Source organism: Trachinotus anak, unplaced genomic scaffold (assembly GCF_046630095.1).
Source record: "Trachinotus anak isolate AG129_WGS33_773 ecotype Australia unplaced genomic scaffold, CSIRO_AGI_Tana_v1 ptg000015l, whole genome shotgun sequence".
Taxonomy (NCBI): Eukaryota; Metazoa; Chordata; class Actinopteri; order Carangiformes; family Carangidae; genus Trachinotus; species Trachinotus anak.
Genome location: NW_027273866.1, coordinates 11,422,397 through 11,443,408, shown reverse-complemented (window position 1 = coordinate 11,443,408; position 21,012 = coordinate 11,422,397). Strand labels below are relative to the sequence as shown.

The window sequence follows — 21,012 nt, the reverse complement described above, 5'->3', positions numbered from 1 at the left end:
AAACATTGCAATTTGATGCTTTTCTCTGTCCATGATGGTAAACTGAATATATTTGGGTTTTGAACTGGTAAAACAAGATGTCTAAAGACATCACCCTGGACGTTGAGAAATTATAAGGAATATTTTTTGCTATTGTCTGACAAAACAATTAATGGATGAATCAAGAAAATAATCAATGATTAAAAATGATTATTAGTTGGTTAAAATAGGTCGAACAGGACAAAAAACATGAGTGGTCAGACATCTAAACCAGGCTGGATGTGCACCGGAACAGTTTGGGCGAAAATTTAACTGTTCTCTCTTAATTTCTTATCTAATAATTTAGTTTGGAACCTGAAACTAGCTGACTGCTTGTGCTTGATGCCCCACTGGACATACTATCAGTGATGCAGCCAAGAGATCTCAACAACTACTTTAAAGGGCACAATGCAAATTATAACTGATGGAACTGATGGAGAAAAAAAAACATGTTATAATAACCTGTCATTTTCCTCTGAGGTGGGCTCACACTAACAGACAGGACATTTTCCAGACAGATTCTGTTCAAACTCCTGAGTGTGCAAGTGTGGGCAGTGTTTTGTCGCCACCCTAATACCAGACAACTGACACCATGCTGATCCTGAGCTCACAACTTCCTGTGGAAGTAGTCCAGTCTGGATATTGGATCCAGATTTCTTTATCGTTTATTTATCCTGGATAATCAGCTATGTGGTTTTTTGCACCTGTAACCACACCCAACGGTGATGTCACAGGATCCTGGAGTACACCTGTACATCGCAAAATGTGGGACTACAGCAGTTTCTCTCCATTGCTGCCAGACTTCCGCTCCTTGTTATGATATGTATTGCTATGTAGGTTGCTAACATATTTCTGGATCAGCACCACCAAGGTTCCCGTAGGCCTGTTGTAAATATGAGGCTCATACAACATAGCTGCATCTCTTTATGTTCACTTTCAATGAATAGGTGTAGAATATCTAAAATCTGAGGAGGTTTGGTTCTCCACTGCTCTCCTCCTGCAAATAAAAGGGAAAGCATGAACCTCATCCTTTTGCAAACAGACTAAGATAACAAGGGGCACCACAGCACAAGTTACTGTGACACTGGATGTATTCTAAATAAATTACGTACTTTCATGCTCTGATTCTTCTGCAGTGAAAGGAGCCAGTGGGGGCTGCACACTGTACAACATCATATATTACAAGAAAGCAGCAGCGTGACACTGTGAGCAGTGTGCAGGCAACACCGCCACAGGACCAGTATATACACAGCTGCAGGACACTAGTTTCCCAGAGTTCACGGCAGCGGCGCGCAGTGCAGAGGGGACAGGCATGACAGAATGCAGAGGAGGAAGGAGAACAGATGGATGGCCATTGTCCTTGTGTTTGAAGTTGTCTTTCCTCACGGCTATGCAGCATACACAGGCATGTACAGTACACACACACACACACACACACACACACACACACACACACACACACACACACACACAAATTCAGAGAGTGAATGGGCATCATTAACCTAAATTATAGTGTCCATTTAAAAGTGATTGGCCAGCAGCAGGACAGCTGGACAACATGAGAATAACCTGCTGAGAATCTCAATGTAAAACTAATAGTAAACATGTGTTCAGATGGATTGAAATGTTAAGAGCACTTCACTCCATTGTTGACCAGTGTTGAAGTAAGAAGCAGCACAATACTGGTAAAAAGCAAACAAAATGCACACAATCAGCATCCCTGTTAATCTGTCTTTTCTTCATTTTTGTAGGCCTTCAGGTCGCTCAAAAATTGTAGTGGCTAAACGTTTGCATAAATTTTTTTGACCATCGGATGTTAGGTGGAGAAACCGACCCACACACTTACAAGCGCGCACGGATGTATAGTATTTTCAATAACTTGAATGGATTTTATTAAATAATATACTCCTGACTTTTCAAAACATAATATTCAAAACAGGAATTTATCATGACTAAACGTGTGCGCGGTCGGAAAACTGTTGCTCTCCTCTCTCTTAACAGCTGCCAGAGCTGAGGCAACACAGCGGGAACATGTCAGGTAATCAACACCTACACAGGTGAGTATAAGGTGACCATAAGTTTGGTCAAGAGGCCCTGTGGCCAGCCCATTCAGACTCCAGTATTTCATAGGTCAAATTACTTCAGTTCAAAGTTCAACTCAAACACACACACATAATTCTCAAACTCTGTGTGTGTGTGTGTGTGTGTGTGTGTGTGTGTGTGTGTGTGTGTGTGTGTGTGTGTGTGTGTGTGTGTGTGTGTGTACAATTTATGCAGTTTAGTCAATTGGTAGTCACAGAACGTTGTGAAAGAACATTCCCTAGTCTTTTTTTTTTTTTTTTTTTTTTTTTTTTGGGCTTTTTGTGCCTTTATGATAGATCAGTGGAGACTGACAAGGGGATAGAGAGAGGGGAATGACATGCTCACACATGGTACGCACCCTAACCACTCGACTACCGGGCCACCCCCAAAATTGCAGTCTTATGGCAGCCTAACAGTGGTAAATATTACATCTTTTATACTTACCGTTTATATAATGTTTATGTTTTATTTACACAGCCTTGATTTCAGTATTATGATTCACAAGAGTTACCTTAGAAATGTTCAGGCTTGATATTCAATTTTCCTTTTTCTTTGTGTGTGTTGTCGGCTTCACATGACAGCAAGAGAACCCAGATATACCACTTGTGTTAATTGTATTAAATAGTTCATGGTCTTTTTATTTTTCCACACAGACGACGTTACGTGACCTGGCTGTTGGAGCTCCTCCAACACTTGGATGGATATGAAAGTCCATATAAATCACTTACAAAACAATGAACATCGGCTTTGCAGAAATGATGGCGCTTTAAAACATATCAGACGGACAAGACTGTGTTCAAAACAGAGAAAAACATCTGCGAGTCCAGAAGAGAACTACAGAGGAAACGTCCAATCATTGAGCTTAAGAATCAGTTGCAGCGTGTCTAAAGGTGGCTTGAAGCTTTGTAGAAATAAGTGGATAATTTCAGCAATTCATTTTCTTTAATGGTGTGTTCCTCAGTTCAACAACAAAGCTTTGTGTATACGACAGGCCTGAATTTGCTGTTCGATAGCTGGGACCTTCTGCAAATCAACAACCAATAAGGCACAAAAACATTGAAATGTCAAAAACATCTATAAACATTTCATTCAAACCTGAAGGCCAAAATAAATATATGCAGCGATACTGCTTACAAGCCCTGCACTAATCAAACGACTACCATAGAAAACAAAGAAAAGCAGCACGTTTTCACATCAGATGAGCAAGAGCCAACGAATGTTTGTTGCTTAAAAGCAGGAGTGTGAAATATGATGTAATGGAACCTCCTACAGTAATTTACAGTATATGATTAAGTATATATGTTTTTCCACATCGCACATTCTATCCATGGTTTATATGTTTGGTTATCCTACCTGCTTATGGCCTGTGGCTTACAGCCAAAAGGAAGCTGGAGTCAGTGTTGGACATCAACAGTCTGACAGGCTCCTAAAGAAGAAAAGTGTTGGTCAGTTGATCGAGAGTATTAGAATGAATATATTCCTGATTCAAACTTTGAATTGGTTTTGACTAAGTGACTTAGTCTTAGATCCTTGATAAGTTCCTACCTGAATGAGACAAACATGAGTTTTTTGTTTTATAGAGCAGGCGGAGGGAGCAGACAGGGCAACATCAGAACCATGACTGAGTCTGCCAGGGATGTGGTTTTAAATATTAATAGCTACAGAGTGTGTGGGATAAAATTCACAAGACACCTGATTCTCCTTTACAATAATTCACTGCATGTTTACAGTCAGGTCAGAGAGGGTCAGTGTATATGATAGAATAGTGGCAACAGAATGTATAACTCATGAGACAAAGTTAATCTTTTTAACATTATTGACCACTGTGTGTTACACTTTAACTTTAATATTAGAAACTTGAATCTGTTTTTTTTGTGAGTGATTTCAGGGACATTATTTGAAAATATATTTGCAGTGGAAACAAGTGAAATGTTCTTGCTTCAATTAACTGTGTTTACAATTTCTGCAACATTTAAACAAAATGAGACAATACAACTCAATACCAGATTAAAGAGCATTTCAAGATGAACATGTTTACAGTGAAGCTATTTTCATGCAGGATGCTGCCCGGAGGGGTTGTCTGTCTGTCTAGATGGAGATAAATGCCTCGTGTTGCCCAGAGAGAAGCGGGCTGCTGACTGATAAAGGCTGTGTTTGGGATAAAGCTCGGCTGTTAGTGTTTACTCTAATTGTCCTGTAATCACTAGGTTTCCGGGGGAAGGAGCGGTCTCCCGCCGTGCTGCACCTGGACCCTGTTCCGGACCGATTATACCAGTGGAGGAGGAGATTCCCGTCCAGAACACAGTTCGATCAAAACACACCAGGAAATCAGTAGAGGAAAGAGGACAGCAACAGAGGACAGTGGTAAAAAGTGAACATTATTTATTATTATTAAGAGCCTAATAAATTATATTGAAAGTGCAGATGTATGTGCTTTTGAGAGAAAGAGAGTTGGGGGAGATTAAAAGTAAACAATGAGCATACTTTAAGAAATGAAAGACAAGATACTAAATGTGTTTAGAGAACAAGCCAAAAAAGAAAGTCATAAAAACACTAAACTGACTGCATAATTGAAGCTGCTACATGTGGCAATTTAACAACAATAAATCCCTACACAAATAATTTGAGGTGTCAGTATAATTACAGTAAACAAACAAGTCCATCATAAGGAGAATTAGCAGCCCATAACTGCTTCTGCTTTACCTTGTGTGCTCCAGCCTTAGATTTGACAGGAAATATGTAAGATTGTTTTGCAGCAAAAAAAAGGAAAAGGAAATGAAACTTGAAATGTATTTGTGACATGGTTGTAGGAACAACTTTGTTTGGCAGGCAGCTATTTTACAAAATGAAAGATTGTGTTTTCTTCATGTCATGCTAGGTCACTAGGATTCATCCCCTGAGCATCATACATGTCAATTAAAAACTTCACCTGAATCCATCCAATAGTTGTTGATATATTTTAGACTGGATTAAAGTAGTTGGTCCCGCACTTTAGCAGAGACTGCCATCCCTGGGGCCATGCCACTAGCATGGCTAAAAATTCAAATGTGAAACATTTGATGACTTTAGTATACAGGCTGAATCAGTGCTCAGTTAATTCAGTTTCTCAGAGAGATGGACATTTGTGTGAAAATGTCACAGATTATTAGTTTAACAAATTAACTGAGAGAGCCAGTATATTCTAGAAATGGTGAGATGGTGAGGCAGAGAGAGAAGATAATGGAAGAGAGATCAGAGAGTGTGTTATGTTACACAGTGCATATAAAGGACTGGAGGACAGAGAAATTGAAAAACCAACAGAGAGCAGGTGTTTAGAGAGAAAAAAATTAAGTGTGGTGGGAGAGAGGGGCAGTGCAAATAGTCTATATAGAGTATATGAGTCTACAGTGTGAAGGGAAAATTGAGTAGGAAACGGGGAATAGGAAAGACTGAAAGAAAGTTAAGCAGGAGAAGACAGAGACTAACACTGCACATGTAACCTATTTCTACCAATGTACAGATCTGTTTGCTTGGGCAGTCACTGGACTTTCTTTTTATGCCCACTATGTCCAGAAATATTTACAGAAATAGAAGAATAAAGCCAAATTTGGTTGAAATGCTGGAAAGGAAGCTGTGGGCAACAAGAACTGTAAACTCTGCAGAAAGTGCTAGAGGTAAATGAACTTTGTAAGAGGAAGGAACCCCAGCTGAACTTCCCCTCCACACTGTACTATGACATAATACTCCAAAAGCAACTTTTTTAGCCATACTAGCTGTATGGCTCTAGGAATGGTAATGCCAATCAGTCTTTCAGTTCATCCCTTTGCTTGAGGGTAAAATATTTCAACAACTACTGCATGGATTTCCATGACATTTGGTAGAGACAGTCATTATCCTGAACAGATACAGTTTGCTGACTTTGGTGATCCCCTGATTTTCCCTCTAACACCACCTGTGGGTCAAAAGGTCTCACTTATCCAGAGAAATAAATTAATATCCGCTAAACGGATTGGCACAAAATTTTGTGAAGACATTCTTGATTCCTAGAACTTTTCATCAGTGCCATCATTTGGTTAAACTTTCTGTTACTACGATGGTTAACATTGATAGATATAGACATAGACATAGCTATTATACCTGCAAGTAAACATCAGCATGCTAGGCTTGTCATGTTAGCCTGGAGATGTTAGCATGTAGCTCAAAGCACTGAGCTGCTAGCATCACTGGGGACTCTTGGTCTTGTTTAGGGTTTTATAAACTAAATGTTTAATCATAGAAGAATTATTTGTAGATTAATTTATGATGAAACTATTCATCAGATGTAGCACCCACAAAGCTAAGTGACCAATAGGCCCAACAATGCTACTATGTCTCCACCCCGTTAGTTCTGAAATAAGAAAAGGTGTGATGGAAAACACCAAAGAGCAGAGTCCTCAGATTTATGCATAAAGGACTGTAGCGGAAGGTTGTTAAAACCAAAACCACCAAGCTACTCTCAGAATTGCATCCGATGTGATGGATGAGGTTGTCAATACTAAAATTTATGGCTGGAAATATAAGTGTCTGGGAAGCATGTGTGTGGTGTGGGAGTGGCTGTTAATCCGCAACAGTTCATCTCTGACAGGTTACATTTTCCTGCCTCAGTCCTCCAATTCATCACTATGTTAAGGGAAAAAAAAAATCCCATGATTCCGATGGTTCTCTTACAACACACCACCAAAGTAAGAACATGAAATCTGAAGCTAATTACCTCTGTTGGCGCTGCTCTGACTGAGCCTGTCCTGCTAAAACTGAAGAAGTGGTGTGATCTGTGACGTCTGCTAAGCCTGTGGAAAGTTCATGTAATTGTGCTACACTCAGTAGTACACCCCAGAGACACACTGGATGGTCCTTCAGAGAGAACCAAGAGGTACTGAATGAGGAAAGACATGGGGCTGCTTTGGAGGCACCCACGAAGGAGGGAAGAGGGAATTGTGGTGTTGCTGGGGAGACGAAAGGGCTTTAACAAAGAGCTAGAACAGTAATTGCTGCAGGTCAGACAGAAAGATGTGGTGTGAGGAAGAAGATGGGAATTGAAGAGAAGCTGTGAATAGAGAACTGAACACTAATAATTTCATAATGCAGATAAAAAGAAGCTTATAAAGAGGAATACATTCATTACAGGTCTTGCACTGGTGCTCTGCACTGTATGTGTGCTCCCACTGCATTTGTTTGTGCCACTTAGTTAATCTAATTGGGTTCCTCTCAGTATCTTGCGAGCATGAACCAAAGACATGGACTATGTAAGGTCCTTCAGAGCAGGCCAAGAGGTACAGAGAGGAAAATGGAGGTGCACAGCAGGAGGGCCTCTACGGATGAGGAGGGAAGGCTGTTGCTATAAGAAACAGTGTGAGAAAGAGAAAATACACAGAGCATCTGTTGTTGTAAAGTATGCCTCCACCCATCTGTTAATGTGCATTTTAAATTTGCAAATAAAAAAAAAAAATCCTAAATGCCTGGCTCAGATGGTGGCTCCTCTTACTCAGGTAGTTACTCTGGATAACTTGGATCTGATTATCCTGATTCTTCTTTTGTAAACTAAACATAATTCAAGTTTACAACAAGAAAATAGAGAATAAAAATATTGCAAAAACAATTGTTTTTGCAAAATTATGCCATAATTTATCAAAGATACCAACAGATAGTAGAGACTATTTATTTTAACTATGTAGGTGTGTCAGAAGGCTTTGACCTCAGTGCTTGTCAGATGTTTGAACAGCCATCTGAACCATTACTCTTCGCCTTTAGACATGGTCAAACACCCTATATGAGCTTCAGTTCAGTTCATGCAAACATGGGCCATTAGTTTGGCATAAGCTTCACTTACAGTCATGAGTTAGGGAGTGACTGAAAAAAAATCAGCTCATGGATAAAAGGGACTGAAATCAGTGAGGATGAGCTCTAGAACCAGGAGTAGAACCATTGCTCCTTTAGATTAAAAGGAAACTATCTGTGATGGTTAGGGAATCTGATCAGGATGCTTCCTGACCACCTCCCTGTGGATGCACTTCAGGCACATCCAACCGGAAGTAGACCCCACAGCAGACCATCCAGGAGGAATTACATATTCCATCTGGCCTGGAAAATTTTTGGGATCTTGCAGATAGAGCTGGGGGATTGTGGCTTGGGATTGTGGGGCATTGTGGGCTACCCTGGTTGACCTGCTGAATCTGCAACCCAGAGCCCGAGAGGCAGTGGAAGATGGACAGATGAATATCTGGATGGACTTTTAGAAATTTGCTTCAAAGTTGTTCAGTGTTTTTAGTAACTTCAATCAAAAGTGCTGCACCTTTCCTCAGCATTTTATCAGGTCCAGTGAGGATTTGTTTTTGTCACCAGGCTCGCCTAATTAAGTTCCACTTGATATCTCACAAGCATGCCCTGCAAACATGGCCTCTGAGGTCCTTTGGAAGGCAGCCTATGAGGTATGAAGAGGGAAGTGCAGGTGTCAAGCAGGAAGGCAAATAAAGATGAATACATTACCACTGGAAGAGAGAAAGAAACCAGGGGACATATAGACTGACTGTTTACATAAATATCACTGAATATTGATATTTGTGTGACATATTGAACAGTGGCTCCTCTGCACCACATGTGAGGTCACACTACATTTGTTTACAACTCTAATCTAATTGTGCTTGACTCTGAACCTTGCAAGGGTACACCCAAGAGAGCAACTCCTCAGGGTCCTTAAGAAAGAACCAGGCAGTACTAAGTGAGCCAGAGTGTGGAACTGTGTTGTTAAGGGGCAAAGAAAGACAAAGAGGGAGGGAAGGGTTACCACTGAGAGGAAAGAGCTTCAGCAAAAAGCTGCAAAGCTTTTAGTTAAGAAGAGGAGGAAATGGTGTGAGCAAATGGAAAAAAGACAGAGGTCAAATAGTCATTTGACACATGAAACCGTTTGTATTTGTTGAGTGGTATGTCATTAATATTTTTTACTATACTTTGCACTGCATATGAGGTCCCTCTGCACAGGCTGGTGTCACAAGTTTCATCTAATTAAGTTCCACTCAATATATCCTGCAAGTGACGGACTCCACTGGGTCCTTTGGGGGAGGCCAAGTGGGATAACGGGTGGAAGGGGATTCCTGCTTCCAAAAAAAAGGCCTTTAGTTGTGAGCTGGGAGGCATATAATTGCCTCGGACCAGACAGAAAGACGGAAAACGAGACAGAAAAAGGACAAGAAGGAGAGTAAGAGGTGGGAGGACCAGAGAAGGGGAGATGAAGAGATGAACAGGTAAAGAAAGCAATTATAGAATGAGAGATCTGGTGTATTTATCCAAGTTGGAAGATAAAGTGATTCTGATCGTGAGAGAAAAAAGACGAGAGAGAGATAGAGAAGGAAAGAGAAAGGGAAAGAAGACAGAAAAAGAGGCAAGTCAATGGCAATAGGAGCCAGACGAAAGCCAGCGAGCCAGTTCCATTACCAGGCCTCTCTAACAGGAGGGGAGGCCAGGCTGGAACAAATGGACTGTAATTGCACACAATCTGTCTTCAGAGCTCAATCACTTTGCCCTGCGGGAACCGTTGGTGAAACACTTCTCTCGCACTAATCTAATAACCTTTTCCCTCACCTTCGTCCCCATGGAGACGTTACCTTTCACCTTCAACACCGACGTTACCCTGATGGAGAAGTGAGACATTAAATGCGTTTGCTGGTCATCATCACTTGCCGCATAATAAACCTGGCATATATTTCCATGCAATATCAAGCATAGCTTCTTCCAAAGTGGAGCAGTTTGCTGACTCTGGAATTCACCTCTTTCAAGATATTTTTCGAGATAGGCTTTTTAAGTAATCTTGTTGCACTAATTGTTTGTTTTCTTTCATCATTAACCCTGTGAATAATTAACATTGCATGTATTTACATACAATTAATCAATCAAACCCTCCTCTAACTGCACAGAGATGTTTGCTTTCTCTGAGTCTGGAATTCACATCCTACAGCACAGTTCTACACGCAGATGTTTTTGCCTTTCAGATGCTGTGTGTTTCCTTAATTTTTTAAAAATTGTGCATCTTCTAGCTTTTTTCATTTATTAATGCTTTATTGTCTGAGAGCCAGTTTAATGTCAGTTTCACGATTATTGTCTGGTTGCAAATAAAAATGTATTGAGAATGAGAACAGCCTGATCAGGAATGATGACACTTCTACAGGGATTGCTTATGGAATGGAAGAGAAACTCATTATGGAAAAACTTTCAAGACTTTCACATTTTTGAAGAAAGTGATAAATTCTGTTTACATAGGTCAATGAATTTTAAGCGGGTAGTTTCTACTTAATGAAAGTTTTCTTCCTCAAACATTTGGCTTTTTGGGAAGCGACAGCTTTATTTAGCTAATAAATTCATTGCACCTAATTTTGGAATCAGTTCTTCATATATTAATGAATTAGTTTTGTAGTGCAAAAATATTCCGTCTGACGGAATTTATCCTTTTACCGAATCCTAAAAATGTTCTGAAGAGTGTTCTCATGTTCTTATTAGCACTGTGTGTTGTGCAGTTTGTTGAGTGCATTGAAATTTTAAGTAGATAATAACACATCAACATGCATCAATATTTAAAACCTTTGTAAATATAAGCCAAAATGAGAAGGGGGGGACATCTGTGGCCTTTCACAGCTGTTACCTACTGCAGCATTTTGTATAATTGGGATCTCATTACCTTTTCAATTTCAATTTAATTGAACTTGCTGAGTGGTTGGATATCTTTTATGAAGCGTAATGTCAGCATTCGTGCTGATTGTTTCTGCTGTTAATCTCGACTGGCTGCTGTGTGTCACTGTCTGTCAACTGTTGGATGGGTGGGCTGATATTTGTGTGTATCCATCTGTCCCTGTCTGTCTCTGAGCATGCATGCAAATATGATTTGCTTTTTCGTGTGTGTGTGTGTGTGTGTGTGTGTGTGTGTGTGTAAACCTGTTTTTGTGCATATATGCTGGTAAAATGCACTTGCCTGTTATATGTCTTCTTGTGTGCATGTCAGCTTTTATGTGGACGTGTGCGTGCATGTGTAAGAGACAGGCACATCCACGTTATACTGTATCCATGTGTCTGTTTTGTGTGTATCCGTGTGTCTGTCTCTTTCTTGTTGTCTGTCTGTTGTCAGTTTTTCCGTTCATGTCATTCCCCCATCGTCTACCAGGGGAAAAGGTCTGAGGAGTGTCTCCTTGCACGAAGCCTAGGTACTGGGGCCATAGGAGCAGTGAACCAGCGAGGGTCACTCATGCGTGCTGACTAGAGACAAACATACATAGTGCTCCAATAACAATGTTAGTTCCTCTCATCTAGTGAAAATCTCTTGATGTTATTGTGTTTGAGGGCCTGAGCAGAGCTGTCTCTTTGGTTTAGGACCAAACTGGTCTCTGTGCATCAAATATGCACAGTTTTAGTGCTTGTCCTGGGAGACTGTGGTAATATTCAATGCAGACAGAAATATTTGGACAGTGAGACATTTTGTTTATTTTGCTATGAACTCCATAAAGGAATTAGCACCATAAGACTTGCACATATTTGCACTTAACAGCCAATATGTTCCTAACTCATTGTGTAGATACATGTAAACATTTTTCTTTTATTGCCATGGCATGAAATTTTTAATACATGTATGTTTTTATTCTACATTTACCTGTGTGAACCACGCCACAGTTCTGTTGGAGGTTTCTGGAGGTTTCTTTCTGACAGTGGATTTTAAGAGAGGTGGTCATTATGGTATTGAAGTGCTGACTTTTAGTGTCAATTTGAGGGTGTTTACATGGAGGAGGTAGAAACTTGCTCTGGCTATTTGGGGGTTAATTAACAAAAATTGAAGTAAATACATTGCTAAAACAAAACAAGATTTGAAAGCTAATTTTAAGTATCGTATCCCTACTACAAACATCTGATTATTTATAAGTACAACACACAATAACAAAGCTCAGATGCAGAAATAGGCAACAATCTACTATGGAAAACTGACTGGAAAATTACTGGAAGAGTATCAGAGAAACTACAAACTACTACATGTTACAGTGACAGAATATTCCAGGCAGGAATCCTGCACATACCAGCTCCATATGAAGCTCCTTTGCAACTCTTTATACTGGTTACTGTGGCCACCAGGTCCTTCCTCTGGCTGCCTGCAGGCTAACAGCACCAATAACACTGCCAGGAGTGAGCAGTACTGAAGGAACTACAGTAGTAAGTCACAGGTGATCATCCCACACTGTTCACACTGTGTCCACTTTCTTATTTTCACTAGTATCTGGTTTCACTTGAAGCTCATCAAAGCCAACTAAATAACTGTTTACCTAGGAAAACATTATCTTGGCCCCTGGTGATAATCAACTACAAATTCTGTATTGCATTGCTTCACTTCACTTTCCTCCCTGGTCTGGTCTTCGGCAAATGAAACAATGATAAACTGAACCATCTGACTGACTGCTGACAACAATATGTATATGGGCACTCTCAAAGAAGAAATGAGTACACATTAACACTGTTTTCTTTTGTGAATGGCTCACTCATGATTTTTCTCATTCAACAATAACAATGGCATTCTTGAAACCACGGGGCCGTGTGTGATGTGTTGCTGCTCCACTTTCATTGTTGTCATCATGTAAAGAGGTTGTACTGTAGCTGCAGCTCGGAGAAGGGAACGTACATTTCTGAGCGCTTATTAATGTTTTACTATTTACAACTGTGCTTTAGATTTGTTTTCAGCAAGATTCATAAGGATAACCCACCACTAGAATTACAGTCACCAAACACACAAACACCCACACTACATATATACAACAATTGTGACTCTTGTTGCATCTGTGAATATGCACTCATTATCGGGAGAGCTGACTTTTTTTCACATCGATTTAAGAGATCTGAATCCTCTGTATCTCCCTGAAGGTGGGTGTGTGAATGAATCACAGTGGCAGTGGCACATCTCAGATGGAATTCTGATTAGAGACACTAATCTGCAATAAGGAAAATTCATGCGTCTGTGTAAGTGATCGGAGGAGTGAGGCAGAGCTGCTGTTGTAGGTACAAATGAATAGCGAGGCAGCCATTGTTTCTGCTGTTACTGGTAGAAATGTACTCATTAGGATTCAGCAAGTTGCCGAGTACAGATGCCTGAGCACGCTGTGTGGAGACTGAAGACTCCTGACTGTCAAATTAACTCCTGCTAAATACTGTTTGGGTTATTGCTTTGCAGGCATACAAGTATTTTTTTTTTTTTTAACAGGCATGCATTACTGTAGTTTTCCCATTAGACACAAACTAAGCGAGCAGAATGATTGTGGCTCTCAGCAAAGCACACTGGGACTTATTTTGTACTACTGAGTGGCTTTTTTGTCAATGAATTCAATGTATTAAAAGTGTTTCAGGAAATGATTATCCACATTCATCCAACAGAAACACAAGGCAGTGCACGCACATTGTGCACGATCTAGATTCAAGCTCAATAATTTACAGTACAGTGAACTGCAAGCAGGCAAAATTGTTAATCAGCTGGAAAGAAATCGACAAGAGATACAGCCAAGAAGAAACAAAGGGAAGAGGAAGAAAGACAAGAAAAGAGAGAGACGTTAAAGGATAAAGTTGAAGCGAGACAGAGATGAATATGAAGAGGAAGTGTAGGCAACTGATGTTGCCCTCAAGCAGCGAGGGTCTTAAAGTTCACCCAGCTTCCTGTTCCCATCTGGCGTGGACTGGCCTCTCTCCTGTTGTGTCCAGGTCTATCAGCCAGTCATGTAGTGCATACAGGCAAGTGGGGCTTAACAAACCTTTTCCATTACCGTAATGACCTTTATGACTGAACACCTCAGGAGCAGGACCGGTACAGGACTTCTTCCGCCGAACAGCCATTAACTCTCCCCCCCATGGGTCCGGTAAGTTCAGATCAGCGAGAGAAGAGGCTAAAGCGGCAGTGTCGCTCACCATCGATCACGGTGCCGGAAGTAGAACCAAGTTTCCACTTTCCATTCAACCGAAATTGAGTCCTCTAAATACCAGCAGCTCCATCAGCAAAGTTATGGTTTAAGATTAACAGTTCATGTCTTTCCTTCCCCAGCTCATACAAGTCACTAGATAATACAAGTCAGTAATTAATCATTTTACACAAACTTCAATAAATCTTTTAATACTGCCTACATTGCTGTTCATAGGGTGTGATAGGCCTGAACATGTGTTCTTCAAGAAACAACGCCGAAATGTTGGTATTTTAACTTCCAACAGTTTTAGGGGGCCAAGCAACATATTAAATTTTATTGTCAATCCTTAGCAAAGGTAAAAAAGTTATTATTTAAATTTATACCTGGAAAGATATGTAGTGAGTTAACTGTATTTATGCAGCTTAGAATGAGTGGGAAATATCTGGTAACCAATGTTACTTGGCTATTTAGTGTAATTTCTTGAGCTCATTTTTTTGTAACTTGTGGCACGTTGTTAGTGTCAGATATGTCAGCCTGTCTCCGTTTTACCTCTTTACTTCTTTAAACAGATCAAATAATAGTTGCCAACTGGTTCTGTCAACTACTCAACAGCCCCACCAACAGTGTGTCATGAACATGATAAGGAGGCACAGGGAAAACATTATCTATGGGCCCCTTTTGACCACCTCTCCTCCCAACCATAGATTTTGAAATAGGGCCTTTGTATGTATCAGATAATACTACAGTTGATTTTGAAATTTGTAACAATGTGATTAACCACATTACCAAAGTTCAGATAATATGCAGTAAGTCATGGCCTTTTGGAGGCTTTGAGGGTCCAGAGCCTCAGGGCAGTTGCACACTTTGCCTGGTTGATAATTTAGCCATGCAGTGTGCATGTGGTGCAACCCATTTAAGTTTGATGTCTGATGTGTAAATCTCCATTTAGTACACAATTCCATTACAGTGGGGTTAAGTCAGAACTAAAGAACTGCTGCAACCACCTGCAGAGCTCTACCTGCAGAAACTCCAACCAACAAAGCAGAACCCTGCTGTTTGACTGACAGGCGATCTCTGAAAAGTTCAGCACAAAACCACCACAGCCAAGACTGTTTATCATCAAAATATCACCAAACAAAGAAAAATGAAACGCTTGCATAGTGATCACAGTGATGTTTCAGTACAGTAAGATAAGACTTTGTAGTGATTCTGTGACAGGAAGTAAAAAATGAGTAAATACTCAACTTGACTCAGCATCTCTTTGATCAAATCAGAAAAGATTTCAGGTACTGTTTTGATGCCATATTTAGCACTGATCACATAAGAACTCCTACATCCACAGAAGTGATGTGTGGTTTATGTTTAAATCAATTTGTGTCCTCGAGGCCTACTCTGTGTAAGCTCAGTAATGTTATGACACATCTTTATTCTGGTTTTTGTAATCCAGGAAGCTTTGCTGAGCATGCATTCTCCTTTCAGAAATACCCTGCTTCAAATTGATGGTTACAGCAAATTCATACCTGGTAGCTGTCAGCAAAACCACAACCTGCTTCTTTCCACAGTTAAGACATTGGTGCAGAAACTAACATCTGTCATGGATTTTGTAAAAGCTACAAGCCAAGATAATCATAGCAATCATTGCTGAAAACACACCTACAAATCTATCTCAAGTATGAGTTTTCATCCGGTTGGACCATCTGTAAGGTTCGTAAGGGATCATTAGTGTCTTAAAAAAGTACAAGGAAAAGTAATCAGGAAAAGGAAGATTCAGCATTAGCACTGTACACCAGTTAATCATCACTCAAAGTAGTGTTGACATAAGTGATAGCATAATCACTAGTACAAATGATACATCAGATGAGCTTGGAGTCTAATAACATGGGATCATGTTCACCATGGTCATTTTATAAAAGAGTCCATATGAACAGATCAATACCACTCCCTCTCTCTGCCCACTGGTGCATCAATGAGCGTCATTTGTTGCACTGTATGAGACAGTGTAACCCTTGGCAAGTTAAAGTGCAGAAATGGATGAGAAGAAGTAAACATTTGTCATAGGGGAGCTTCCTAAAATCTCAATGATACGGGGAAGCCTGGCGTGTTGCAGGAACCTCTGACCTTCCTCCACAACTCATTCTCTCAAAGAACATGGTGACTGTGCCTGTACAAAGGACTCCAGGCAAGTTCAGCTTGAGTTTACCAGTCACAGTCATCTGCCTGAGACTGAGGGAGGTGGAGCTGATCGACTAACCAAGTAGGCAGATAATTCAATATTTTGATACACTATAGTGTTACATGCTAGTAGTTGGCTGAAATGTGTGCCTCAGTCTCAAACCAGGTGGGTTCAGTTGGGCTGGGCTGAAAGACAGGTATAGCTGTCAGGGTTGGGACTCCACAACAACAACTCCTGCCTTATGGCAACTCACTTCCTGCATGCACTTGAAATTAATATTTTCAAGGCTCATTATTACAGTTTTGTATTTCTCTGTAATGCAACACAGTGTTAGCAATGTTACATAAACCATTCTTTCTCAGCCTTGGACTGTTTTCTGATGCCCCTTGTATATTTAACTTATTAAATTAATATTATAAACATGGGACAACTTATCTACTAATGGCTTGAACTAATGACTACCAGTCCACCAGGATAATCTTTGGTTAGGGGCTATAGTTTCAGTTCTAAAAAGATGAACTTGAAACAGGGTATCTCCCAAAGTTCACCTTTTTGATTTTGCAGATTTTGCTATCTGCGAAATCAACAGCCTCATATTTCAGATGAACTTTGGATGGCACAGAAATAAAACTGTGGAAATGGTCCCCCATCACCACCACCGATAACTCTTCAAACAGAAAAAAAACAACAACTATTTTTTCACTAATGAACTGACAAACAGGCCAATGGCATACAGCAAAACCTAGAGTTCTTTGGCCCATGTGTTAGGAATCAGAACATTCTGTTTGTCTTATGGAAGAGCAGCATGTTAGGTAATGTGTTATGTACCTCACTAAAGATGGTGATTAATTAAGGAGCCACTGTTATCTAACATCCACTGTCCTACTTTACAATCACTGTAGTGACTGAACCATTGTATTGGTAAACGATCTCTGCAGTGTTTCCTGCACAGATGCGTCTGAATCTTCCCAGCTTTATGGATCCGTTGCCAAATGTCAGTGCACCCCAGCTGATAACACCTAGTAATTTGCACCTTTTCTGGGAACTTGGACAACTAAAGCAATATATTACGTAAAGCTCTGGTGTGAGCAAGCAGCCTCTGTCTCCAGAGCCCTTTCGATTGCTCTCAGAGCCTTGGTCTGCTGGCCCGATTCACCTGTTAGGTTATGTTAGGAATCAAACATCAGTTTTTGTGGAAAGCATCGTGAGCCAAGAAGCTTCTCAGAACAGTCCCCTGTGGAGTCTAATGTGCTGTTGCTCTGAACCAACACACTCACACTGAGACGCTCTCTGAGAGATGTTTTCTCTCTCCGCTGCTTCCTCACGTACCTTTTCTCTCTCGCTGGCTCAACCTCTCCTCTCCCTCTCTCTTTCCTCTCCTCCCTTGATCTCCTTCTCTCTGCATCTCTTGCTTTCTACCACACTTACCCTCTTGTTTTTCTCCTTGACTTTTCTCTCTTCTCCTTCTTCCTCCCTAACTTCCTCTCATTCCTCCAACTCTCCAGAACACTTGCATTGCAATACACTCTCACACACTCCTAGGGGAGGTTTCAACTGGTACATTATGTCTCTTGAGTATTTCTGAGACTAATGGAAAACACTCAAATGCCTTGGCATTCCATCATTCCACTGGTAAAAGAGAAACTCGGTCCACATATATTGCCTCTGTAAGGGAAAGTTTCTCCCAGCGAGCTGCTGCAGTGAATAGTTTTTCAGAACTGTGAGCACTTTCCAAGTTTATTTTCTCTTTTAGGTGTTTGTGCTCTAAGCCTCAAAGAAAGTACATGTAGTACATTAGCATGGAGACATCATTAATACAGTGATTCTAGGACTGTATTCAAGTTATGCTAAACACACTGGTATTTATTTTGACGGTCCAGGTGCTCCCGATGGCCAACTATAAAGGGTTTTGTTGTACCTGGGTGGTGCACAGGAGGAGTACACCACCAGTCAGAGTAAATATCAGTGGATAATAAAAGTCTATCAAGCTTAATGTTAGCTAGTTAAATCTCCCTTTCTCTCTGTTCTCCTTTCCCTCTTGTCTGGCCTCTGCAGACTCCTGCAACTTTGATCGGACCTCCTTTCAGGACTTTCTTTCTGTGTCTACTTTCTCACCTTCGTCCCCAACACAGCTAACCAATGAGCGAACGCCCTGACGTGGCTTTTAATAATGCATTTTGGTTCACTGGGATTTTCTTCTGTGTGAAAAGAAAAGGACCAAGAGGGAAATGCCACAGGTCACAGCTCATCGACTGAGGCCACAGCAAGTAAAGTATCAGCCTGAAGACAACCTGAGAAGCTCTAAAATGCCCAGCCTTAAAAATATTTTTAGGTCTTGTTTAAGCTTTATTCTTTCATTGAGATCCAGATCTCTTTTACAAAAAAGAGCTGAGAGCAAATTACATATGTACAACATCACAACAAGACCCGAGGCAGAGTAAAAATATATTTGAGATATCTTAATGTAGGTTTAGCCATGTTTTCCTATGTTTTGCCTGGGGGCTTAGGGTCTCAGCTGAGGTCATTCCTCACTGCTGTCACCCATGTTCAAGATGTAATGCACTCTGGGTTCTGCAGTAACCTTTGCTGCAAATACCATCCAATGGCAGGTTATGTTGTTATTTGACTTTGTATACATGGCTTTCACATTACTATATGTCAGTTCCACAGATGTACAACAGGGACCGCTGGGGTGGAGGTCACACACAGTTCAATGAGGACAAACTCACCTACAAGTAAGTGATGGAAGATGTATGTGCCCTATTAACCCACCACCATACACTAGCTCCCTGCTGGTACGATTTCTCAAACTAATTATGCTGCGATGCAGATCCACAGCTACTGTATATAGGCCACCATCTTGCTCCTTCCCTATGGGGATCATTACAGTAAGTGTACACATGTATCATTAATTTATGTGCAGAAGATATGAAGAAAAAATGAAGAAAGTGTCAGAGCAAAGATTTACTTCTTTAATTCACAAAATTAGGTTAAAAGCAAAACACAGTGTGTAAGATTTTGACATTTTTCTCAAAGTGTCATCTCTTCCTTGATGAATATTAGGCTACTAACATAAACATGACATTTTGTTATTTAATTACGTGCTATCATCTAGATTCACACAGGACATATTAAGGATGATATTTTTTAAATATTCTCCTACTCTTGTCAGATGTTAACCAGATTTGAAACAATTACTTTCATCCAAGCAGTGTGTGTGTGTTTTGTCTTTATTTGATCATCTGAAGGAGCAAGATCAAAACAATCGGTGAGAAGAAATTTGTTTTGGGGTGGATGCCATGTGACAAAGGTCCCGTTCCATATTAAAACAAAGGACATGCTGGATACACAACTTGCATCTCAGCCAAATGAGCCACAAGGATGCCTCAGTGCATCCCTTTGAAGATTACATTTGACTTGGAGACCATTTCTACAGGGGGAAAATAGAGGCTGTTTATCAGACAGAGAAAGTGATGCAGCTTCTCACTTTGATGAATGAAATATGCATGTCAAAATGTTATCAAGATTAGGCACATTGACCGATGTATTTATCGGTGCTGAGGAAGAAAATTGGTTTTTATTTGTGCTTGGATAAACTTGAGGTGAGTGTGTTTTCTGAAACTGGCACTGCCGTTATTTCTTTCTTGTTGGGATATTGATGCATTAAACAATCACCTATCATAATTATTGTGTAGAACAACAACGTTACAGCACCTGACTGTTGAACAGCACTGTTTCAATTTGAGGAGTTGTCAAATTCACATCATCCATCATTTGTTTACTGTGTCTTCTGGATTTGATTTTCCCCCACAATCCTTTCTGTCAGACAACTCCTCTAAGTTTTTGTGTTTTCTAGACAAGCACATGAATGTACCATTATTTTTTAACTTCAAATCAATTTGCAATTTCAACTGATTGTTGACAATAAATGATGTTATGACCCTGATGAATGTATCTTGAGGTAGTTGTACCATTATCTCCAGCAAGTTCTGAACAGAACCCAATGGCCTCATTGAACATACAAAAACATAGAACATACAATGCTTTGTTTTGCAGACTTTGGCAACAATTAGAGAACGGATTTTTTGTAGGGCGCCTCATGCAGTTTATGAAACTAATCAGACTTTTCTACTCCGTTTGGAAAATGAGCTGTAGGTGCAATCTAACCCTAAACAGCTGATTTTTCTCAGAATATCTGTTTTTAAACTAAACAATTAATTTTCATCATCTTCTTCACATCAATAATCAAAGTAATTTTTAGATCCAGCCCTGATTTCAATAGCAGGATTAAGACATCAACACACACAGTCACAGACAGAGACTCCTATTTCATTTGTGTTATTTTATTATTTATCTTTATCTTTTTAATAAATCTATTTTATGATTTGTGTTTACACTGCAGCTTTACATCTACAATCTTAAAATGTTTGACAAATGATTCTTAACCTCTGAACTGCTCAAATGGACAAAGATTTCTGTAAAAGCAAAACACTGTAAGGCAGAATCTTTTTCTTTTTTTCAATGTGTATATGCAAGTATACTGTGTGTGCAAATGTCCCCGTCTCTGTCCCGATAATGAGGCCCAGTGTACACAATACATGTAGGCTCTCATAGTGATTGTGCTTGCATAAGCTTTCAGCTTCACCAGGTGACTCCTCCAAAATATTAATACATCTAAAGGAGCTGAGGACAGGCAGAGAATCAGGCCAGTGCACATTACTGCTAATGATCTCTTTCTCTCACACACACACCCACACACACATTACAGGCACACACATATGTGCATGAGCATTAGGACACCCACGTAAGCACTGG

General features: G+C 40.2%; 1 protein-coding gene across 2 annotated transcripts in view; it reads right to left on the bottom strand.

The window, feature by feature from the left end:
* The window catches only part of gfra4a (GDNF family receptor alpha 4a), a 266,508-nt gene that overhangs the window by 192,808 nt on the left and 52,688 nt on the right, over positions 1-21,012 (bottom strand). The window contains exon 2 of one of the 2 annotated variants that reach the window (XM_071498094.1): positions 3,454-3,526. The exons of the other annotated variant lie outside the window; for it this stretch is intronic. The gene's annotated coding sequence lies outside the window, so the exon portion shown is untranslated. The remainder of the gene's footprint in view (positions 1-3,453; positions 3,527-21,012) is intronic. 2 annotated transcript variants of the gene reach the window in all.